General features: G+C 46.7%; 1 protein-coding gene and 1 pseudogene across 1 annotated transcript in view; one reads left to right on the top strand and one right to left on the bottom strand.

Annotated features, from left to right (window-relative positions):
- Positions 1 to 20,312, bottom strand: part of LOC145342476 (uncharacterized) — a 363,690-nt gene that overhangs the window by 231,186 nt on the left and 112,192 nt on the right. The gene's annotated exons all lie outside the window — the stretch shown is intronic.
- Positions 1,017 to 19,978, top strand: LOC145341726 (large ribosomal subunit protein P1 pseudogene; annotated as a pseudogene).

Here is a 20,312-nt window from a genome sequence, read left to right on the forward strand (position 1 = left end):
CAAGTGCAAGTTGAGCTTCTATCCCTTTCCCCTGAAAACTCTTACTTTTAAGTACCTGACCTGATTTTCAAGTAGAATGCAATCTGAGTGGGTGGTAAAAACATAGAAACTAGAATCAGGAGTAGGCCGTTCGGCCCTTCGAGCTGTTCCGCCATTTATTTTGATCATGCTGATCATCAAATTCAACATCCTAATCCCCCCCGACCTTGCACCCACATTCCTTGATTCCTTTAGTCCCAAGAGCATAGAAACTGAAGCAATTGCACTAATGAGAAAAGCCAAGCCATTTCCATAGCTGGGTTCCATCCACACAGCGCCTGTGAGCTGTAAATGGGAAACCAATTTGGCAGTTGTGTGATGGGAGGGTCATCTATTGGGCAGCTCAGTGGTTAGCACTGCTGCCTCAAAACTCCAGGGACCTGGGTTCAATTCCCAGCTTGGGTCACTGTCTGTGTGGGGTTTTGCACATTCTCCCCGTGTCTACATGGGTTTCCTCTAGGAGCTCCGGTTTCCTCCCAGTCCAAAGATGTGCAGGTTAGGTGCAATGGCCATATGAAATTGTCTGTTAGTGACCCAGGATGTGTCGGTTCGAGGGATTAGCCGGGTAAATGTGTGCAATTGTGGGGATAGGTCCTGGATGGGATTGTGGTCGGTGCAGACTCGATGGGCCGAATGGCCTCCTGTCGTACTATATGGATTCTATTGGCTTCTCCACAAAGCTGAACTGAGAGCCTAACTTTCACGATGGTGGGGAGGCAACACAAAAACTTAAAACTAATGGAAATCATAACTCTTCCAGGAGTTTGATCCAGTAAGTACCACACGTTAGACTGCTCAGCCCTCAGTACTACCGGGCAGGGCTCCGTGTAAATGGCATCCCTGACTACTCACAACTCAAGAGTTTCAGCACCAAAGGAGCAACTTAAGGAAGATGGTTGGTATAAGAAATGGGAATATGTAACAAAGAGATATCTTTAGTCTGCCTCCGAAAGCTCAATGCCAACCTCATGTGCAACATGGCGGAAAAATACAACGCTCACAAGGAAATATCTCCCCTGTCTACTGTGAGAAAAGTTTTCTGTAAAAATGATTGCCTATCGAATGAGCCCGCTATTTCTGTTCTGAACTGTATCCGGTCAGAAGGTCCCGGCTACGGTTTCTGGTCCGTGCAGAGTTTGTTCATTTTACATCCTCAGTAAAATAATAAAACAAATTGTCGTCCTGGAATTCTCTGCGTCAATTGGAACACTCAAACACAGTCTACTGGTTCCCAAGCACAACCTGGAACATTTGCTGTTATTGAAGATGACACCAACACATTAACAAATGAGATAAGGTCGATACGGATGAACGTAGCCCATTAGCTGATGGAACAAGGATTAAAAAACACAGATTCGAGGCCCCAGGCATGAGATGCAGAGGAACTGAATGGAAGAAGTTTTTTAAAGGGAGTGGTAATGATCTGGGTCGTGCCGCTCACGGGGGTGGTGGAAGCGGAAACAATCAATGAACGCAAAAGGAAATTGGATGTGCACTTGAAGGAAATAAACCTGCAGGACCATAGGGATCGAATGGGGACTGACTGCGTTGCCCCACAGAGATCCAACATGGACCCAATGAGTCCAATGGCCTCCTTTAGTGCTATGAATAATTGAGCAGAATTTTACGTCCTCTCACCCCACCACCACCTCCCCCCCCCCCAGCAACCCCCCCCCCCCCCCCCCCCCGACCCCCACCCCCACCACCGCCGCCTCCGTAGCTTGCCAGGCTGGGAGGTGCCTTTAAAGTTCTTTGGCTGGCCCTCCCACCACCCACTCCGACCCCTCAGAGCCACGAAGGTTTACAGCATAGAAACAGGTCCTCGGGCCCAACTTGTCCATCCTGCCCAGTTTTGACCATTAAACTAGTCCCAATTGCCCGATTTGGCCATATCCCTCTGTCCATGTAACCCAATCTTACCCACGTAACTGTCTAAATGCTTTTTAAAAGACAAAATTGTACCCATCTCTACTACTACCTTTGGCAGCTCGTCCCAGACACTCACCACCCTCTTCACAATATTACAGTAGGGCAGTCTGGCTCTAAGCCAGCCCTGGCCCCAGTTGAGGCCTTGGTTGCCAATTAGTGATTACACGAGGGCAAGTTCCCACGCAGCCTCCAGTCAATTAACGCTCATTAGGGGCATTAATTAGCTGCAGGGAAGCACGAGCCTTCAGATGGGGGAAAGGGAAATCCTGGCATCTGAAAAATCCTGACCCACGACTCTAGGGAGAGAATGGGCAGGAGAATCAGATAACAGCAAGCTGGAAAAATAGTCAAGAATTGGGGATTGGAGTAACAAAGTGGAATCCATTCATCCAAACATCTTATAGCTGGGACTCTGTGGCATACAGACACAATATTGGGATCTTGCCATTTTGCCCTTTGGTTATCCCCCCTCCCCCTCCATTTTTCCAATTGTCTCATGATGGGGCATGCCATGCACCCCAAATGTTCTCAGATGCCCAAATTGTTGAAGTGTGAATGTGGACATGAGTCAAGTTAGCTTCATCAGTGGTGGAGGGAGAGGAGGGAGTGATTGTTTAGGATGGTGGGTGAAATACCAAATAAGTGGGCTGTTTTCCCCTAGTTGATGTTAAGCTTCACAGTGCTGCTGGTGCCGCAGTCACCCCCGGCGAGTGGAGTGTGTTCCATCACGTTCCTGACTTGTGCCTTGTAGAGAACGGACAAGCTTTGGGGAGTCAGGAGATGAGTTACACTCTGCAGAATTCCCAGCCTCTGACCTGTGCTTCTGGCCACAGTATTTATACGGCTAGTCCAGTTGTTTTGGTCAATGACAATCACCAGGATTTTGGTCGTAGGTGATTCCGCGATGAGTATGCCATTGAATGTCAATGGGCAATGGTTAAATCCTCTCTCGTTGGAGATGGTCATTGCCTCGCACTTGTGCGGCATGAATGTTATTTGCCACTTGACAGCCCAAGTCTGAATATTGTCCAGGGGCTTACTGCATATGGACATGGACTTCTTTGGTCATTCTGAATGTTGCTGAACATTGTGCAACCATCCCCACCTTTGACCTTATGATGGAAAGTAATTGATCAAGCAGTTGAATCTGGTTAGACATGGCACACTACCCTGAAGAACGTCTGCAGCGATGTCTCGGGACTGACCTCCAACAACAGCAACCATCTTCCTTTGTGACAATTACAACTCCAACCAGTGGAGAGTTTTCCCCCGATCCCCAGTTTTGCTAGGACTCCTTGATGCCCCACTCAGACAAGTGCTGTCTTGACACCAAGGGCAGTCACCTCATCGCTGAGTTGGATGTTTGTCGATTTAAGTCCACTACGTATTATAAGTTCCGATGGAGTGTTGTCTTTAGTGTTATTCGGATGAGTTTAATATGCCAACATCCGATGGACCTCATGATGTCCCAGTCAATATTTCTCTTTCAACCAAAACAGATTATCTAATGGTTCATTAGTTTACTATCTGTGACTATCATGTTTGCCTACAAAATAAGAGAGACGTCAAACAGACCTATCCATCTGGGAGACTGTACCCAAGTGTTGGTCAATGTCTTCAGAAGTAGAACAGACGCAAACTCAAACACTGCCTATCTGCCTTCGCAACATACCTGCCAGAGCCAGGGAATCATATCTGGTAACTAGATGTCTGCTCTCAAAATTTACAGATGTTTAACCAAATGTGAACTTGTTTTCACCCAGTTAGGATGTTGCATTTAAATTCCAGTTTGTTTTCCCCCAAAAGATGCACAAGAATGCAGCATGAAGTATGAACCATTGCCAAATACTCTTGCATCGCTAAGCGTGGCTACCAGGAATCATATTCATCCCACTGGAGGCCTGTTCTAATCTTCGATTCGGGATCAAATTGGGCTTCTGAAAGGCTCAGGCCCCTGTGGAAGTGTAGGGTTGCACTGTCCTCACATGCTGACATAGCTTGCAAGACACCTACGAACAAGACTAAAGATGTGCGGGATAGGTGGACTGGCCCCATGATAAGTTGCCCCTTAGTGTCAGGAGGCTAGTTAGGGTAAACGCATGGGTTAATGGGATAGAGACTGGGTGCGATTGGTGCAGACTCAATGGGCTGAACGGCCTCCTTCTGCACTGTAGGGATTCAAAGAGCGCTTTCCTTCTCTAAGGGCTCGATGCCATCAGGTTTATAAGTGGAATTGGCAAACTGGAGATGACAGCAAGAGGGCTCTCGTGTACCAGCTGTACATTCAGAGACACCTTGGTAAGAAGAAGGTGTTACTACATGCTTCCTGAGAATGCTGGGTCAGTTCCTTGTGGATTATGTTATCTGCAATTCTGCCAACCAACACCCACTCCTCTGTGTCTAGTTCCTAATCTACTGTTGCTGCATGTAACCTTTAACAAGAAAATACTTGCTGCAAATGAACAAATTCACATGTGTTTAGAAAGTGGATGAGTTTTAGTCAGGTATCTGACCCACGTTGGAGTAGCAAACTCCACCTTAATAAAATCCATGGTGGGAAGACCCCAAGATGGCCTATCCTCACCGCTGACAATTGAGGCTCTTAAGTGTATTATTAATGCCTGCTTAAGGGCCTCATCTCCCACATCCCTTAGCCCCAGCACCTGATATTAACCCAGTGGCAAATGAGGGAGCTCGCCATGTGGGGATCATGACAAGTAAATAGAACCATAGAACCCTACAGTGCAGAAAGAGACCCTTCGGCCCATCGAGTCTGCACCAAGCACAATCCCAGCCAGGCCCTACCCCCATTATAGCTACTAATCCCCCTAACCTCCGTTATCCTGGACACTAAGGAGCAATTTCTTAGCATGGCCAATCAACCTAACCTGCACATCTTTGGGCTGTGGGAGGAAACCGGAGTACCCGGAGGAAACCCACGCAGACACGAGGAGAATGTGCAAACTCCACACAGACAGTGACCCGAGCCGAGAATCGAACCCAGGACCCTGGAGCTGTGAAGCAGCAGTGCTAACCACTGTGCTACCGTGCCGCCCATCTGGGTTTTTGGGCTCATTGGTTGGTTTCCCACATTTAAAGGCACCCAGTGTCGGAACAAGGAACTCAGCATCAACAAGGGTGGAGTGGAGGGAAGGTGAGGGGGTGATGGTGGTGGGGGTACAAATAGTCATCCCCCTGCCCCCACTGCTGAATACCTTCCCCCCCCGCCCCACTTATGACCAGCCCACTCACCATCTCTCACCAGTGCCCTGAAATCCATGAACAAAATTAGGCCTCAAGTGGGTATAGTTCCACTGGCAGCCACCACTTCCCTGGGTGGCACTGCCAAACAATAGAGTTGCCGGTTCTGGTTGGCCTCCAGTTCTCAATAGGTGCAACTCCAGGGTCTTTATTCCTGCCTCTAGAAGGCGTACGGTGTGTTAGCTTTTATTGGTAGAGGGATTGAATTTCGGAGCGGTGAGGTCATGTTACAACTGTACAAAACTCTGGTGCGGCCGCACTTGGAGTATTGCGTACAGTTCTGGTCGCCGCATTATAAGAAAGATGTGGAGGCATTGGAAAGGGTGCAGAGGAGGTTTACCAGGATGTTGCCTGGAATGGTGGGAAGGTCTTATGAGGAAAGGCTGAGGGACTTGAGGTTGTTTTCGTTGGAGAGGAGAAGGTTGAGAGGTGACCTGGTTGAGGCACGCAAGATGATCAGAAGATTAGATAGGGTGGACAGTGAGAGCCTTTTTCCTTGGATGGTGACAGCTAACACGAGCGGTCATAGCTTTAAACTGAGGGGTGATAAATATAGGACGGATGTCAGAGGTAGGTTCTTTACTCAGAGGGTAGTAAGGGCATGGAATGCCCTGCCTGCAGCAGTTGTGGACTCGCCAACTTTAAGGGCGTTCAAATGGTCAGTGGATAGGCATATGGATAACATTGGAATAGTTTAGGTTAGAGGGTCATTAGATTGGTTCCACTGGTCGGTGCAACATCGAGGGCCGAAGGGCCTGTACTGCGCTGTAATGTTCTATGTTCTATCCAGGTAATTGCCTCAGTGGCACAAAAAGAGGGAACATGGATCTCAGCCTCTCTACCCTCTGCCCCTCTTGGAGGCCGCACACAATACTGAGCGATGAGACCACCATTTGGTCCAGCCTAAATCTTGGCCGCAACCCACAGGATCACCATCCCGGTCGATAAACATTGGGAAAGTTTTCCTGGTACTGTATTCCCAGCAATTACAGGTTTAATTAGAATCAACAATTCATCATGCAAAAGATGAAAACAAAAATTGGTTTGATTAATTCAAATAATAAAGAAAAATGTCCAGACACACGGCGGTGTAGTAATTAGCACTGCTGCGTCACTGCGCCAGGAACCCAGGTTCGATTCTCAGCTTGGGTCACTGCCTGTGTGGAGTTTGCATGATCTCCCCGTGTCTGTGTGGGTTTCCTTCAGGTGTTCCGATTTCCTCTCACAGTCCAAAGATGTGTGGGTTAGGTGGATTGGCCATGCTGATTTGCCCCTTAGTTTCAGAGGGACTAACTAGGGTAAGTGCATGGGGTTGTGGGAATAGGGTCTGGGTGGGATTGTGGTCGGTGCAGACTCGATGGGCTGAATGGCCTCCCTTTGCACTGTGATGATAAGCAAAAGCAGTTAGATCATAAGTCAGCTCTGTACTCTACTATGTGAGAAAGACGATATATAGGAAGAGTGATCCAAATCCAAAACACTCTTTCAACGTAAATCATTGTCTTGTGTTCTTGTGTCTGAGTTTGTTGCTTAATATTTATCTTTCTCAGTCAGAGGACCCCGCAGCCCCACACACTTACCATGGCCAATCCACCTAACCTGTAATGTGGGGGGAAACCCGGAAGAAACCCACACAGATACGGGGAGAATGTGCAAACTCCACACAGACAGTCACCCAAGGCTGGAACTGAACCCAGATCCCTGGCACTGTGAGGCAGCCACATTATTCCACTATAATCAGCAGTGACTGCAAAGACAATCAAATCAAGCTGGATGCGAAATTAGCATTGCGCCAAATCCCGTCACTTCCCTGATTAAGGCAGGTTAAAATTGCTCCCAATATTGTTTTAATAATTTTGCTGTTTCGCAGTGGATTATTGCGATCCACCCCTCTCAGATATCCCTTTCTGCAGGCTGCCTGGGCCCTGCTTACCGGGGAGACTGGTTGTCAACTAAAGAGTACTCCACCAGGTTACACAGGGATCTTACTGAATGCACTAATTCTGTACAAGGGGGGCAAAACATTCAAAAACCCACCCCCTAGCCAAACCACTGTAGGACGAATGCTCACTTGTGTGAGATATTGGGAGCCTGAATGTACCTGTGAGCAAAGAAGTACTGGAATTCTCAAAGAAAGCCAGAGAATATAAGGAACACACCAACTTCCATTGACATCTGTCAGAAGAGACAGGTTAACTTAATCAGAATATTTTAAAGTAAATTTGACACCCAAAAATCAGAGTCTTTAGAATATCACCACCATACGATTCCCATATTCTAGAAAAAAGAGAACAAAACTGGGAAGAAGGTCTTTTAAAATGTACTTGGCCTGGCCATTGTAAAGTCTGAGATCATGTAGCACCGACTCAAGAATAGCTTCTTCCCTGCTGCCATCAGACTTTTGAATGTTCCTATCTTGTACTCGTTAGAGTTTAGAAGAAGGAGGGGAGATCTCATTGAGACGTATAAGATGATGAATGGGATGGATAGGATAGAAGAGGTGGAGAGACTCTTCCCGCTCAAAAAAGACAGTAGGACTAGGGGGCACAGCCTCAAGATAAAGGGGGGGCGGTTTAGAACGGAGTTGAGGAGGAACTTCTTCACTCAAAGGGTGGTGAATCTCTGGAATTCTCTGCCCGTTGAAGTGGTGGAGGCTGCCTCGCTAAATATTTTTAAGACGCGGGTTGATAGGTTTTTGATAAGAGAGGGGATTAAGGGTTAAGGGGAGAGGGCGGGAAAGTGGAACTGAGCCACGACAGATCAACCATGATCTTATTGAATGGCGGGGCAGGCTCGAAGGGCTAGATGGCCTACTCCTGCTCCTATTTCTTATGTTCTTATGTTCTTATGATATGGAGATGCTGCCATTGGACAGGGGTGGGCACAGTAAAAAGTCTCACAACACCACGTTAAGGTCCAACAGGTTTATCTGGTATCACAAGCTTCTGGAGCGTCGCTCCTTCACCAGGTGAGTGATGAAGGAGCAGTGCTCCAAAAGCTCGTGATACCAAATAAACCTGTTGGACTTTAACCTAGTGTTGAGACTTCTTACTGTGTCTACCATATATTAAGCTGATCTTAATGTCAGGGGCAGGTTCTTTACCCAGAGGGTGGTGAGGGACTGGAATGCCCTGCCTGCTGCAGTTGTAAATGCGCCTAGTTTGGGGGCGTTTAAGAGATTGGTGGATAGGTTTATGGACGAAAAGGGATTGGTTTAGATTAGTGGGTCAATGTTTTTTTTTAAAAATAAGACTGGTCGGCGCAACATTGTGGGCCGAAGGGCCTGTTCCGCACTGTAATGTTCTATGTTCTTTCTCTGACACCCAGCTACGACTGTAACATTACATTCTGCACTCTCTCCTTTCCCTCTCTGTGAACTGTATGCTTTGTCTGTACAATGCGCAAGAAACAATACTTTCCATTGCATTCCCAATATATGACAATTAGTAAATCAAATCAAAACCAAAAAAATTATCCTGATGGACTCATTAATCACTCATTAATCCTGGGATGAGGGAGCATGGGGTCAATCCAAAGCAGTTTTCAGAGGTAACAATGCGCTCTGACCTTATGTCCACTTCAAGCTGTTTAATCAACTCTGAGTAGCCGATGACATATGCCCCTGCGTAAAGCTTGGCGGAAGAGAGGAAATACGATCTGGAGGAAGTGGATACAGCCCATTTGTCAATGGGGCAGCATTCAACAAATCAAGCTCAGTTACAGCACTCTTCCTTAAACTGCAGCAGGGTTAGGATATGCGAGTGGGCGTGGGCTAGACCAGCATTTGAACCCTCTGGGGCCCTGACTGCCACAGTGTACTGTTAATGTATTAAATGAGAGCATCTTGACCCTCCACTGCTTCCTCTGTCACCTGGAAGTGCTGATTTATGGGTGAACAGGTGCTGGCTGTCCTCCAGGAGTTCTCTCAGTTCTCATTCTTTGAGTTTATAAACACAGACAGTGGAGTTTAGGGCGGCACAGTGGCACAGTGGTCAGCACTGCTGTCTCACAGCACCAGAGACCTAGGTTCAACTCCGGTCTCGGGAGACTGTCTGTTTGCACGTTCTCCCCCTGTGTCTGCATGGGTTCCCTCCGGGTGCTCTGGTTTCCTCCCACACTCCAAAGATGTGTGGGTTAGGTTTAGGTTAGCCAAGCTAAATTGACCGTAGTGTCAGGGATTTAGCAGGGTAAATATGGGGTTATGGATATAGGGCCTGAGTGGGATTGTAGTTGAGGCAGACTCAATGGGCTGAATGGCCTCCTTCTGCACTGTAGGGCTTCTATGAATCAAAGTATTCTGGTGTGTTTCAGTTGCTTTCTCCAATAATTCCCGCATCGGTGAATCAATCGGGAACCTGGTTTGTGTCCAACCCGCTTCCATTCCTGAATTTTGAACTTTGAGCTGGAAGCAAACGTTGATGCCAGAATGGCCTCCCCAAGTACAAATACCTGCATTCTAACGGGGTAGTAACAACCGCAATGCTAGCTTTTACATTTCCTGTCAGTGTTGCCATGGTAACACTGGGACATTCGGAGCATCCGTATATGATTGGCATCCAGTGTTGTCGGGGAAGACTAAACAGCCTCAAGCAAGAACATAAGAACATAAGAAATAGGAGCAGGAGTAGGCCATCTAGCCCTTTGAGCCTGCCCCGCCATTCAATAAGATCATGGCTGATCTGTCGTGGATCAGTTCCACTTTCCCACTTTCTCCCCATAACCCTTAATTCCCCTGTCTATCAGAAACCTATCTACCCGTGACTTAAATATATTCAGCGAGGTAGCCTCCACCACCTCAATGGGCAGAGAATTCCAGAGATTCACCACCCTTTGAGTGAAGAAGTTCCTCCTCAACTCCGTTCTAAGCTGTCCCCCCCGCCTTATTTTGAGGCTGTGCCCTCTAGTTCTGTTTTCCTTTCTAAGTGGAAAGAATCTCTCTACCTCTACCCTATCTAGCCCCTTCATTATCTTGTAAGTCTTTATAAGATCCCCCCTCAGCCTTCTAAACTCCAACGAGTACAGGTCCAGTCTATTTAATCTCTCCTCATTAGCTAACCCCCTTTTCTCTGGTATCAGCCTGGTGATTACTTACTATTTACTTACTGGACTATTACTTACGTGGCGAAAAACTGCAGCAGGCGACGGTGCAGAGGGACCTCGGGGTCCTTGTGCATGAGTCACAAAAACCCAGCCTGCAGGTGCAGCAGGTGGTCAGGAAGGCGAATGGGATGCTGGCCTTCATAGCGAGGGGGATTGAATATAAAAGTAGGGAGGTCTTGCTGCGGCTGTATAGGGCACTGGTGAGGCCGCAGCTGGAGTACTGTGTGCAGTTTTGGTCGCCGTACTTACGCAAGGATATTTTGGCCTTGGAGGGAGTGCAGAGGAGGTTTACTAGGCTGATACCGGAGTTGAGGGGGTTGAGCTATGAGGAGAGGCTGAATAAACTAGGCTTGTACTCGTCAGAGTTTAGAAGAATGAGGGGAGATCTCATTGAGACGTGTAAGATGATGAATGGGATGGATAGGATAGAAGAGGTGGAGAGACTCTTCCCGCTCAAAAAGGACAGTAGGACTAGGGGGCACAGCCTCAAGATAAAGGGGGGGCGGTTTAGAATGGAGTTGAGGAGGAACTTCTTCACTCAAAGGGTGGTGAATCTCTGGAATTCTCTGCCCGTTGAGGTGGTGGAGGCTGCCTCGCTAAATATTTTTAAGACGCGGGTTGATGGGTTTTTGATAAGCGAGGGGATTAAGGGTTATGGGGAGAAGGCGGGAATGTGGAACTGAGCGACGACAGATCAGCCATGATCTTATTGAATGGCGGGGCAGGCTCGAAGGGCTAGATGACCTACTCCTGCTCCTATTTCTTGCAAGGTACTCCCTGCAAGGCCAATATATCCTTACGCAAATAAGGTGACCAAAACTGCACACAGTACTCTAGTTGCGGCTTCACCAGTGCCCTGTACAGTTACAGCAAGACCTCCCTACTTTTATATTCTATCCCCCTCGTTATAAAGGCCAACATCCCATTCTCCTTCCTGATCACCTGCTGCACCTGCAGACTGGGTTTTTGCGACTCATGCACAAGGACCCCCAGGTCCCTCTGCACCGTCGCCTGCTGCAGCTTTTCGCCTTTTAAATAACAATCCCTCCTACTATTATTTCTACCAAAGTGGATAACCTCACATTTGCTAACGTTATACTCCATCTGCCAGGTCCTTGCCAGCTCACTCAGCCTATCCAGATCCCTCTGCAGACTTTCCGCATCCTCCACACATCAATGAAATGAGCAATGGTTGATTGGGAGTTACAAATTGGTTGGAAATCACAAGTCTTCACAGCCAAAAAAAAGCTTTTAAAATCTTTCGGTGTCACCTGCCTTTATAAACTGTCGCAGGCGCCCAAACTGTGCCCTGTTCGCCACTTGCCCACTAAAATGTAAATAAGAATATAGAAAGATAGAAACTAGAAACAGGACTAGGCCATTCGGCCCTCCAAGCTGCTCTGCCATTCACTATAATCATATTGATCATCAAAATCAATATCCTGATCCCCATTTCCCTCCATATCCCTTGATCCTTTTCGCCCCATGAGCTATATCTAATTTCTTCTTGAAATCAAACAAATGCTTTGCCCTCAACTGCTTCCTGCGGTCGTGAATTCCACACACCCACCACCTTCTGGGTGAAGAAATTTCTCCTCACCTCTACAAGATTTACCCCTTATCCTCAAACTATGACCCCTAGTTCTGGACTCCCGCACCGTCGGGAACATTCTTTCTGAATCTACCCTGTCTCACCCTGTTGGAATTTTATAAGTTTCTATGAGCTCCCCTCTCACTCTTCTAAACTCCAGTGAATATAATCCTAACCGACTTAGTCTCTCCTCACGCGATAGACCTGCCATCCCAGGAATCAGCCTGCTAAATCTTCACTAAACTCCCTCTATTTGCTAAATTACAGCTAACCCTGGAAATATCACCAAGTGCACCGGTGCAAGAAAAACTCTGCCCCCAGCCCCCCTCATCCAAATTTATGTCAGTACTTGCTCTGAAGTAGAAAGCCTCGAGGGTGTTTGACAAGTCCAACAGTGATCCACTTCCCCTTCATCCAATGTGTACACTCATGTACTCTTTGTGGCAGGGGTCGGTAGACATTGATCAGAAACCCCTCCACCTCAGGAGTACTGGCACCTCACGAGCCACCCTGCTCAGGAATAGTGTTTGGATCTTGTTAATACAAGTATTGGGTGAACAAATTTCCCCGTCAATCTACACCTTCAGCATAAGAGACAGATTAGCTTGCTCCCGGGTGTGTGTTTAATCATTATCAAAGACCTCCCTACCTGTAAAGATAAATCACTTGGATATGACAAAGGAAGGGAAATGAGAGGGAATTGTAGTGACTTCCCAAGTGCACATGACTATTTGGGAATGGTAAAGAATCAGTCCCTAAGTGTTCATACAAGTTAGAAGAGGATTTTTTTCTACTGATTTCTTGGAACAGGTTAAAACCACGGGGATGACCAGAATTGCAAGAAGTTGCATGTTCCCAATGAATAAAATCCCTACATTGCAGAAGCCATTTGGCCCATTCTCACTCAGCGTACCCGAACAGGAGCCAGAGCGTGGCGATTAGGGGATTTTCAAAGCAACTTTATTGCAGTGTCGCTTGAGACACTATTAAAAATAAATAAGTAAACTTGAGTCTGCACTAACTCTCGGACAGAGCAGCTTCCCCACTACCTACCCCCAGAACACCACATATTTACCCTGCTAATCTCCCTAACCTATAATCTTCTGACACTAAGGGGCAACGCAGTGTATCCAATCCATCTAACCTGCACATTTTTGTCTGTTGCAGGAAACTGGAGCACCCTGAAGAAATCCACACAGACACGGTGAGAACGTGCAAACCTCACACAGACGGAGAACATGCAAACTCCAAACAAACAGTCACCCGAGGCCGGAATTGAACCCGGATTCCTGGTGCTGCGAGGCAGCCGTGCTAACCACTATTATTCCACTATAATCGCCAGTGACTACAAAAGCGAATAAGATCAAGTAGGACGCAAAATTAACATTGCACCCAATCCTGAAGGCAGGTTAAAATTGCCCCCAGTATTGCTTTAGTAATTGTGCTATTTCGCAGCTGATGTTTGCGATCCACCCCTCTCAGGTTTCCCTCTCTGCAGGCTGCATCCACGATCCCAATGCACCCACTATGCCCATAACCCGTTACGTTATTGCCTGATGGCAAGCAGTAAGAATGGCAGAGTCTCCCGGTCAGCCACACTGGCATAAGGCAATGGCAAACCACTGCTGTACTTTTCCACATGGACAAATCCACGGGAAGTTCATGGTTGCCAACGTCCTCTTAGAGTACGGTACCTGAAGGAGAAGGAATGCCTCTCTGGGCAGATGTTGGCTTTGATTTGGTTTATTATTGTCACATATATTAGCATACAGAGAATAGTATTGTTTCTTGTGTGCTACATAGACAAAGCATACCATTCATAGAGAAGGAAAGGAGAGAGTGCAGAATGTAGTGTTACAGTCATAGCCAGGGGGTAGAGAAAGATTAACTTAATGCAATGTAAGTCCATTCAAAATTCAAAAGATGGCTTGGAGATTGTCTGCAACTCAAACATCTCCAAGTTAAATTGGTGCTGGGGTCTGCATTACAGCACGTGACTCCAATATTTTAATGGCTGGGAGGCCACTGTAGTTCCAGGATTCAACATGCTAGAGTTGGAGTGACTGGAGGAGGTGCGGGGGGTGGAAGAGGTGATGGATGGTGAGATGAAGATAAACACAGAAGAGGTCAGTTGGCCCTTCGATTCTGCTTCACCATTCACCATGATCATGGCTGATTATTCAACCCAATAGCCTAATCCTGCTCTCTCCCCATAACCTTTGATCCCATTCGCCCCCAGTGCTATATCCAGATGCCTCTTGAATATATTCAATGTTTTGGCATCAACTACTTCCTGTGGTAATGAATTCCACAGGCTCACCACTCTTTTGAGTGAAGAAATGTCTCTGAAGAAGGCAGCGGCTTTCACCCGACCCCCATGTTGACCTCCTGCGCACACTGTTCCCATTGGGCAGGAGGGAATAAGGTTGACCCTTCTGTTTATCCCATCGCCCCTGAGAACTCCTTTTCAGCTTTTTTTATCACTTCCTCCCTTAGGAATGACGGTAATCATTGGAGGAAAACAATTGGAATTCTTTGATATATTTGATTAAAGAGATAATGTAAAGTTATGCAGGGCCCTAAACCGGAATAGTTACTACTTACATTGCAACAAGAGATTATCTTCAGGGTGATCGCAGCCAAAAGGCTGATCCTGTTTAATACTTTGAACAAAACTGACTCTCCTTTAAAACATTTGCTCTCTACTGCCGCAGAACAATCTAAAATTAGATTTTCATAGTGGTGGTGATGTGTGGCCTATAAGTAAAGGCACCAAAATAAATGACGAAGGAGTACTTTTTCTGCAATCAACCGTGACACCTGTCTCCCGAAAACAGAACAAAATAACCTTTACACCCATGCCCTTTGACCACATTGCTGCCCTTTGACTCCAAATGCTTAGCACGTGCACTTTCACTGCAACCCAAGACTCGAACAAAATAAAAAGAAACGCTTCAAATACTAGCTTCAAAAGTGACATTAAAAAGGGCATCTTAAGTATGAAATTATGGTTTTGTTTCCTTCACTCCTCATTAACGCATCGTTCGGTAGCCATAACGGTTGCGTTCTGCCAAGAATCCTCACAAGGTTTTACGTTGAAATGATTTTTTTGTCGATATTACTGAGGGGCGAAACAAGATCCTTTCTGCCACGGTGTCCACTGCTTCCTATTTCTTAGTGGTAACGCACTTAGCTATTCACTGTTGACATCTTTCAGACCGAAATAGCCTGGTGTGCGGATGCCCAGAAATGACTGCAGGACTGGCTCGCTCTGATGCTCCTCGGCTCCCAGGTTCAAATTCTTGAAGGACAAATATAGCAGGCCCATCCCCCCAGTGCTGAAAACAGAAAAGCAGGCTTGCGGGGGAGGCATTGCAGCTCGGGCTGCAGTTACAAGGGTTCGACAGCTAAAAGCATTCTTTTTTAGGTTAAGCCAACAGAACAAAAGGCAATAAAGGAACTGCAAGGACAGGACGCTGAAAAGGAAAGAGTTGGAATGCAAAATTACGATTAGAAAATGTGGGAAATGCATAGCAGATTGACCTGAAAGAAATAGATTCACATCTCATCTGCACTAGTTGGCTGTTAAACACCCTTCCTTATAAAGTCACCATTTTTCATTCATGAATCTAGATTGGTGGCCAATATAACCTGTATCAGTTGTGGTTCAGTTGGTAGCCTCAGAATCAGAAAATTATGGATTACATGGGATATACGGCACAGAATCAAGCCATTCACCCCATCTAGTCCCTGCTGTTGTTTGCTCTCCACTTGAATCTCTTCCCACCCTTCTTCACCTCAGCCTATTGCTGTAAGTCTCTGTTTTCTTTCTCTCCTGTCTCTACTTCGTTTCCACTTAAAAGCATTGTACATTTCACTTCGACCACTCCCTTCGTGCGAAGAGTTTCTTCCAAATTCCCTTTCTTGGTGAGTTCGAGTCCCAGCCCAGGACACACATAATTTACCAGTGCTCCAGCAAAGGGAGTGTCACATTGCCAGAGGTGCCACCTTTAAGCTGGAAGTCAAATCTTGTCCACGGGAGAGATTTTGTAGCCATTCCTACATGTAGGATGTTCCGTTCCCGCAATGCACCCGACCAGCACGTCTTTCGGACTGTGGGAGGAAACTGGAGCACCCGGAGGAAACCCACACAGACACAGGGAGGATGTATAGATTCTCCACAGATAATGACCCAAGCCGGGAATCGAACCGGGGCCCTGATACCACCCATCCCGAAAGACTTGACAGTCAATTAAACTGCGTTCTGTATGCGTGAAAGCCTGCAGCCAATTTGCACGCAGCAAACCCCCCCCACAACATTGAAATAAATGACTAGATCACCTGTGTTGGATAAGGGATAAATATTGGCCAGTTCACAGGGGAAAAATCCTGTAAATAGTGCTGTGGTTGCACTCCTATCCTGGTGGCAGAGAGCAAGAACAACGGGAAACCCCGTTGACTGGAAGATCCCTCCCCTAGCCAATAGTGGGTCGCCTCCACAAAACTCATCATGTGGAGATGTGGAAAATTCTGCCCAATGTCCACTCCCTCAGAGGAAGGTAAAATGCACTATTTAAAGGATTTTTCCCCGGTGAAGTGGCCAATATTTATCCCTTATCCAACACAGGTCACCTAGTCATTTATTTCAATGTTGTGGGGGGTTTGCTGTGTCAAGCCTTTTGGGATGGGTGGCACCAGGGAGCCGGTTTGATTCCTGGGCTTGGGTCATAACCTGCGCAGAACCTGTACGTTCTCCCCGGATTTATCTGAGTTTCCTCCGGGTCTCCAGTTTCCTCCCACAGTCCGAAAGACGCGCTGGTTAGGAGCATTGGCCATGCTTAATTCTCCCTCAGTGTATCTGAACGGGAGTGTGGCGACCAGGGGATTTTCACAGTAACTTCATTGCAGTGTGAACGTAAGCCTTACCAGTGGCACTAACAAGTAAACTTACAAGGTGTTGAGGTTGTTAAAAGATGTACAACCTTTCTCTTTAGAGGGTTTTCAACTGTGGCCATTTAGAATCCCCCACTGCTGCATCAGGTGGTCGGTTAACAATGTACAACCGGCTATCTGACCCAGGGTTATTTCTGGAGGTGGGAAGTGCATTGAGAAAGAAAAGGGAAAAAAAACTGCAGCACTCCAACACATTCCTTTGCTGTCATTCACTCCAGCAGCAGCAGCAACTATATTAGTGTGTTGGGGCTGCACCCATGGAGTTAATTATCACAAGGCAATGTTTTCATGCCTTCAGCAGCAGTCTGCGCAGTGTTGTAGACCAGTAGCCTTCCAGCTGCTGAGCTACTTAGGCTCGATAAGCCTTTTGGTGTGTAGTCAGCATAAGCTTCATAACCTGAAGGCGCAAATCAAGTTTGAGAAAATGAGTGTCTTGATTGCGCACAAACCACAAAAAATAAATAACCTTAGCTCTGCCTGAAGGAACTGTTTCAACAATCATTGGCAGCCAAGCCCAGCAGCTATTCAACACGCAGGGCTTAATAAAATAGCTTATTAAAGAGGCAATACTTCGTTTCACACCTCTGACATTTTGAGACTATTTTTTAACATGGAAATATACAAAACATAGGTGCAGAGAAGGCCCTCGAGCCTGCACCATCATTCAATGACATCATGGTTGATCACACTCCCGCTTTCTTTCCAAACCCCTTGATCCCCTTAAGTTTAAAGTTTATTTATTAGCCACAAGTAGGCCTACATTCACACTATAATGAAGTTACTGTGAAAATTCTCTAGTTGCCACATTGTGTTGCCTGTTCAGGTATACTGAGAGGGAATTTAGCATGGCCAATTCACCTAACCCACACACCTTTGGACTGTGGGAGGAAGCTGGAGCACCCGGAGGAAACCCACACAGACACAGGGAGAATGTACGAACTCCACACAGACAGTGACCCAAGACGGGAATTGAACCCGGGTCCCTGGCGCTGTGAGGCAGCAGTGCTAACCGCTGTGCCACCGTGCTGCCCCACAAGGGGCATGTCCCGCCCCCTCTAGAACATATCTAATGAACTGGCCCCAACAGCTTTCTGCATTAGAGAATTCCACAGGTTCACAACTCTCTGAGTGAAGATGATCTCACCTCTTATTCTTAAACTGTGACCCTTTGCTCTGCACTTCCCCAACATTGGGAACACTCTTCCCACATCTAGCTTATCCAGTCCCATCAGGATTTATATGTTTCAATGAGATTCCCTCTCATTCTTCTGAATTCCACTGAGTACAAGCTCAGTTGATCCAGTCCCTCTTCATATGTCAGTCTTGCCATTCTGGGAATCAGTCTGGCGAACCTTTGCTGGATTCCCTCAATAGCAAGAATGTCCTTCCTTAGATTAGGTAAACAAAACTGCACACAATACTCAAGGTGTGGCCTCACCAAGGCTGTGTATAACTGCAGCAAGACATCCCTACTCCTATACTCAAATCCTCTTGCTATGACGGCCAGCATGCCATTAGCTTTCCTCACCGCCTGCTGCTACCAATTTGGTGGAATCACCCATGATAACTACTGTAACCTCACTGTACGCATCTCTAATTTCCTGTTTGATGTCACCCCCAACCTCACTACTACTGTCTGGTGGTTTGTACACAACTCCCACTATCATTTTTTGTTCTTTGGTTTGTCACAGCTCCACCTATACAGATCCCACATGGCCCAGGCTAACATTCTTCCTCCCTACTGCGTTAATCTCCGCTTTCACCAGCAATGCTACCCCACCCCCTTTCCTTTCTGTCTATCTTTCCTGAATATTGAATACCCCTGGATGTCGAGTTTCCATCCTCAGTCACCCTGGAGTCAGATCTCCGGGATCCCAATTACAAACCTTGACTGTTCTATATAAAATGTAAGCTGTGGTTGAGGCAATTTGCAACTCATTTTTTAACTGATCATTTCTCACAGCTGATGCTGTTTCCATTTTCCCATGTGTTTTGGCACGTGGGATCGACCTCGGAGTCTGCTACGGTGCAGTGATTACTAAGCCCAGGACACTTTACAATGACCACTCCATTACATTAGGTGAGTTGGGGGACCCTCTTTGTCGATCTTGCTTGGTGCACTTGGCAAGTGTAGGCCAGCTGGTATTGGTTGGTGGCCAGTTGAGGGAAGTTGAAGCTATTGGCTCTTTGATAAGCTCTTAAGAAGGTGAATTAGTGCCCAGTGTTGACTTTTATAACTATCAGTCCATTCTTGGGATATGAGAATCACTGGTATTTTGCCCATCCCTAATTGCCCTCAACTGCATGGCTTGCAAGGTCATTTTAAAGGGCAGTTAAGAGTCAACGACATTGCTATGGATCTGGAGTCACCTGTAGGCCAGACCAAGTAAGGATAGTAGATTTCCTCCCTTGAAGGACAATACTGAACCAGATTGGTCTTTTTACGACAATCCAGTAGATCATCCTTACTGAGAGTAGTTTTTTATTTGAGATTTGTTACTTAGCGAATTTAAATTCCCCCAGCTGTCATGCTGGGATTTGGACTCATGTCTCCTGAACATTAGCCTGGGCCTCTGAGTCCCGAAGGCCCATTTTCCCTCTTAATCATTGATCCATAATTATTGGTTCAAGACGGCGCCGGTGTGTAGCGACTTCTTGCGAGCTGTCCCCAGCGTACTCTCTAATTCTATCTTTTACTCTCGTTCTGAGCTTTTAAAACTGTGTCTAATGCTCTTCTCGCTTCGGAAGCTCTCGGTGCTTCCGATCCAAGCTAAGGCTGAGTTTCCCCTGGCGGCTAGCACCATCGGACCCGCAGTCAGGCAGCACCTCGGAAGTCGCCTGTATCTACAGTACGTTCATCCTGTACCACGACGAGGTCACCGTCACTGAAGACAAACTCAATGCCCTCATCAAAGTAGTACTGAACCTTGCTGGCCCAGTCTGTTTGCCAAGGCTTTGGCTAATATTGACATCAACAGTCTGATCTGCAATATTGGTTCTGGTGGCAATGTCCCAGCTGCTGCTGCTGAAGAGAAAAGGAAAGAGAAGAAGCAGAAAGAATCTGAATAGTCTGATGATGATATGGGATTTGGTCTTTTTGATTAAATGTGCCACGCAACAACTTGTTCTCATTTACAAATATAAAAACTAAATATAAAAATAACTTCCTAACTCTTTCAACATAAGAACATAAGAACATAAGAAATAGGAGCAGGAGTTGGCCATCTAGCCCTTCGAGCCTGCCCCGCCATTCAATAAGATCATGGCTGATCTGTCATGCTCAGTTCCACATTCCTGCCTTCTCCCCGTAACCCTTAATCCCCTTGCCTATCAAAAACCTATCTACCCGCGTCTTAAATATATTTAGCGAGGTAGCCTCCACCACTTCAACGGGCAGAGAATTCCAGAGATTCACCACCCTTTGAGTGAAGAAGTTCCT

The sequence above is a fragment of the Carcharhinus amblyrhynchos genome, chromosome 4 (genome assembly GCF_965287045.1).
Source record: "Carcharhinus amblyrhynchos chromosome 4, sCarAmb.v2.hapA, whole genome shotgun sequence".
In the NCBI taxonomy this organism is placed as follows: domain Eukaryota; kingdom Metazoa; phylum Chordata; class Chondrichthyes; order Carcharhiniformes; family Carcharhinidae; genus Carcharhinus; species Carcharhinus amblyrhynchos.